The 4,909-nt window shown below is 38.8% G+C and overlaps 4 non-coding genes across 4 annotated transcripts; all 4 read left to right on the top strand.

Moving 5' to 3' along the window:
- The first annotated feature begins 3,052 nt into the window (after positions 1-3,052).
- trnah-gug lies at positions 3,053-3,124 on the top strand. The gene has a single exon. It is a non-coding gene; the product is annotated as a tRNA-His (tRNA).
- A 512-nt stretch (positions 3,125-3,636) lies between these two features.
- On the top strand, positions 3,637-3,708 carry trnah-gug. Its single transcript has one exon. It is a non-coding gene; the product is annotated as a tRNA-His (tRNA).
- A 349-nt stretch (positions 3,709-4,057) lies between these two features.
- Positions 4,058-4,129, top strand: trnah-gug. The gene has a single exon. It is a non-coding gene; the product is annotated as a tRNA-His (tRNA).
- A 231-nt stretch (positions 4,130-4,360) lies between these two features.
- trnah-gug lies at positions 4,361-4,432 on the top strand. The gene has a single exon. It is a non-coding gene; the product is annotated as a tRNA-His (tRNA).
- The last annotated feature ends 477 nt before the right edge of the window (positions 4,433-4,909 follow it).

Here is a 4,909-nt window from a genome sequence, read left to right as displayed (position 1 = left end):
TTTTTTTTTTACCACCCGCATTCTGTGAAGTCCCGCCCTACTCTGCCTCTGACTGGCTCTGATTCTTGAATCTTCTAACTCTAACCCAATCATCTCACGCCTCATGCCTAAAGTTAACCAATCAACGCAATGAAGGTAACAAGTGCTGGCCAATCAGAGGCAGAGTAGGGCGGGTCTTCACGGAATGCCGGTGGGGAAAAATAACGCCGCAGCGCCACGTTCAGTTGAACTTCCTGTCTTACAAGCTCTTTCCTTTATAATTCAAATTGCGCCATCTACTGTATGTTTGCTGTTCTTTAATACTTAAACACGTTTCCATTACACAGGACATTAACTGTAATGTTTGATCGATTAATTAGATCAGACCATATCACTCCGGGATCTTCACTGGCTACCTGTTGTTTTCAGAATACAATACAAAATCCTCCTCTTTGTTTACAAAGCACTTGCTGGTCTGGCTCCACAGTACATCTCAGACATGCTGTCAGTTTATAAACCCAGTGTTTCATATTCTGATGAGATAGCATTCAGTATTTATGCACCTAAAAGAATGGAACAGATCTTAGACTTGCTCCAAAATGGTGTTCTTTCAAAACCAAAGACCTTCCTTTCACTCCAGCATTTTCTTAAATGAGCATACCATATTTGTACAGTATATTTGTTTGTATGTGTGTATGTATATGTGTTTCATGTTTATGTATGTTTGCACATTTTTTGCTGCTGTGATTTTGCTTTTAAAGAATTAACAACTGATTGTACCAAACATGCCATTGCAGCCCAGTTTATTATTATATAACTATAAAAGCAAATTCATATACAGTCCTGTGCAAAAGTTTAAGGCAGTAAAAGTAAATGAAGGATGCTTTAAAAAAAATAATGCCATGAATAGTTTTTATTCATCAATTAACTTCATATAAAGTTCAGTAAACTGAAGAAACCTAATTGAAATCAATATTTGGTGTGACCCCACTTTGCCTTTAAAACAGTACCAGTTCTCCTCGGTACACCTGCACACAGTTTGTCAAGGCATGTACTTTGTTTCAAGCATCTTGGAGAAGTTGCCACAGTTCTTCTGTGGATTTAGGCGTCTCTGTTGCTTCTGTCTCTTCATGTAATCCCAGACTGACTCCATGATGTTGAGATCAGGCCTCTGTGGGGGCCACACCAACTGTTGCAAGACTCCTTCTTCTTCTTGCTGCATAGTTCTTTATGACTTTGGTTGTATGTTTGGGGTTGTGGTCATGCCGCAGAATAAATTTGGGATGCCTCCCTGATGGTATTGCATAATAGATAAGAATCTAAACATCTAAAGTGCCTAAAACTTTTGCACAGTACTGTATGTAAATAGAAAAGTACCTGAAAGAGCCATCTTTAAAGTAATAGCAAATGAACTAACATCATAGTATTTCTGACAGTAAAGATGTGAAAATGTGTGCTTTTATAAGTGGCTGTTTAAAAATTACTGTAAATCAAGGCAGTGACATTTTTGCTGTATCATGTTAATATTTCTGCCTAGCAGGCCAAAACATTGCTACAAAACAAGGATACCAGGATGATTTAGTGTCAATCAATCAATTTTATTTCAGGCAATTATCGTTTTGATGACTATTAGTGTGTGTGTGTGTGTGTGTGTGTGTGTGTGTGTGTGTGTGAGAGAGAGAGAGAGAGAGAGAGAGAGAGAGAGAGAGAGAGAGAGAGATATGGACAGTTTTTGGCATTTTGCCTTTATTTGATAGGAAATGCAGGGACAAAGAGGGGAATGATATACAACAAAGTTCCCTGGCCAGAATAAAACTGGGTATGTTCCAAATATGTGTTATGCATCTACTAGATGCTCCCTTATCCTACTGTATGAAACAAATATTAATCCTAAACAGAAACTTGCAACTCTAAAGTGCTATGGATTTTGTCAATCGATACATTGGAACATCCAACATGAGTGCACATAACTGTATACACATCAGTGTCCCAGTAACATACACACATTCCAGTACAGAAGTACACATACAAACAAAACAAGCAGACATTGCCATGACCCTCTTATGCACACACATAAATACAGATTTAAACACACACACACACACACACACAAATAATTCTGCGAATCGTGAATCCAGCTCCTGATTAGAAACAGGGATTATGAAACTGTGGCTGTGTACAGATTAAGGTGGACAGCAGAGAGACATATTCAGAGGTAAAGCAGACCTGATGTCATCTTTTTACATTTATCCTGAATTCAGTAAATATTCAGCCCTAATCTAACCTACCACCGTCTGTTAATTATTCATCTTTTTTTTTAACAGACCATAGAATAAACAGCTACTTAATCATTTAAGTAATGATTCCAAAATATGAAAGGTGTTACTGTTTACTTCAAAAATTAAGCCTGTAGTGTTTCTCTGACCTTGTCCCAAGAGTCTGTAGGCCTTCTGCCAGGTCTGTCAAAGAGAAGAGGGATTACTTTTTCATTTGCTTTGTTCACAATTGCATTGGCACAGTGACACAGTGACTCAGCAGGAACTGAAGGTCAATAAAGAAAGTGCAGGGTAAGGTAAATGAAACACACCTTTTTTAAAATTCAGTTAAAGGGAATTCAATTGTGAAAGTGCTTCAGCCTGTTGAAAAAAATTGTACAAGCTAAATTTCATTGTCAGCATGACAGTAAACAATATGTGATCAAATAGGCCTACATAAACACAACAACACATTTCTCTGTAATTTTGCTGGGTTCCAAATGTGTTAATATTACTTAATGACAAGCAATACTTTACCATTTTATTATACCATCACTTACTTAGGCCTACATATTTTCTATTTTTAGAAAGTGGGTATATGTGGACTCCATTCCTAGTCACAGCATTTGTGTTTAGCTTTTGTAGACACAAAGGTAAAGGTAAGACAAGAGATATTTGCTCATATTTATCTGATATAGACCTACGTAGAAAAAGCATAATTTATACTTATAAAATGAATAATTGCTATAATAACCTTTGGGATTTTTCAACCTAATCTCTGATGTGTTTGATAGTGTGGTCGTCCGACTGTGTGGCCAGCCGTGATCGTATAGTGGTTAGTACTCTGCGTTGTGGCCGCAGCAACCCCGGTTCGAATCCGGGTCACGGCAGCCATCCAGTTTCTCTTTTGGAGGAGAGACCACACGTGTCAATAGAAAGTACAAATATAGGCTATTTGTCTGCGTGTCATTTGACAATAATTGAATAATTACACACCATACAGCTTAACAGGCCTCTGATGATTATATATTTACATTTTGAACTGGTAATGCACTTTCGAATTCAATTAACAACAACACAGATAGCAAACAAACAAAACGCAAACAAGCAAAAACTGACAAACAAAAAAAGAATGCTCTAGGGCCAATTAAGGGCAATGGAGCCCAGAATAGGCCTATAGTTCAACGAATAGATTTTTAGGCCTGTTCAAATGTAATCAAGTGTATTATAATGTTATAGTGTGCATACCAGAATAGAGCCAAACACTTCTCGCCATGGAGGCAGAATTTCGACTGTATGTTGATCAAACAGGCATCCGTACAGATTGATTTGGCATTTGTCAAAACCTGCTGTCGGTGTTGGATTGGTGATTGTGTTGTCATAATGGGCAGGCAAATAGCGAGCCGTGATCGTATAGTGGTCAGTACTCTGCGTTGTGGCCGCAGCAACCCCGGTTCGAATCCGGGTCACGGCAGCCTGTTTTGACGCAGACACGCGCGCACATAAAGTCATTTCTGATGGACAAATACCCTCCATGTCATCAATCAAAACAGATGATCCAAACGACCATACTTCAGTGCAAAGTGCTTCAAGCAGACTTTCTATGCATTAAATAGGCCTATGTATTCGTGAGGAAAAGTGAGCAGCCGCTGCTATGACCTCATCACAACGTACCTCTGAGGTCACATTCTGCAATAAATTCCAGAACTATGATGACGTAAAACGCTAAGTATTCTCCATAGTTACCGCGGTCAGACTACTTATTGGGGACACTTTATGTTTTTTAAGGAACAGGATCTAGTATCGTGATGACTTGCTCTTGTGCCGTGATCGTATAGTGGTTAGTACTCTGCGTTGTGGCCGCAGCAACCCCGGTTCGAATCCGGGTCACGGCATCATCTTGCGAAAAACATCTCAGATCAAGTGACAGATATGGTTGCTGTAACAATCATCATTATTGTTGATTTAGAGCTTTGGAATTGGCTGTTTTCCTACCACACCCCTTTTTTCATAATTGGCATGATTTGCTTAAAACTTCTCTTTATTCTCAACACAAACACAAACACAACAAATTCTGTAAACTATGGCAGGCTGCTGTATGAAATCGTTTCAACAGTGGGTAACTAGCCGTGATCGTATAGTGGTTAGTACTCTGCGTTGTGGCCGCAGCAACCCCGGTTCGAATCCGGGTCACGGCAGCCTGTCTGTCTCTGTTTTAGAGGAAAGATCACGCATATCAGTGGAAAGTACGACAAAATCAACCTGTTTTTAAGGAGAAAAATATCGAATGATGGAGAGAAACTGGCGGCGCACATATGAGTTTAATGATATAACATCTATGCAATCATGAGCCTCATAAGAAAAACTCAGTCAACAGATTTGGTGTCACCTCCAAATTCAACCCCATCCGTCTGTTCTTGCATTAATTGATTTTTGCACCAGTAATTATGAAATGTAGCTTAAGCAGGTAAGTAACTAAATCAGTGCTTTACAGCAGTATCTCATGAGTGAAATATTGCAAAAATAACTGCAAAATTTTAAATAGTTTAAAAAATAAATAAATAGAGCAACCTTCCAAAAGTTTTGCTCAGTCTGCATTCCGGTGTGCTTTGGTAGTACAGACATACTGTAAACGTGTCTGATTGATCCCTACAACTGAGACACCAGGATCAAAA

This window comes from Thunnus maccoyii, chromosome 15 (genome assembly GCF_910596095.1).
Source record: "Thunnus maccoyii chromosome 15, fThuMac1.1, whole genome shotgun sequence".
Lineage (NCBI taxonomy): Eukaryota > Metazoa > Chordata > Actinopteri > Scombriformes > Scombridae > Thunnus > Thunnus maccoyii.
Note: the sequence above shows the minus strand (reverse complement) of the source record. Positions and strands in the feature narration are given on the sequence as shown.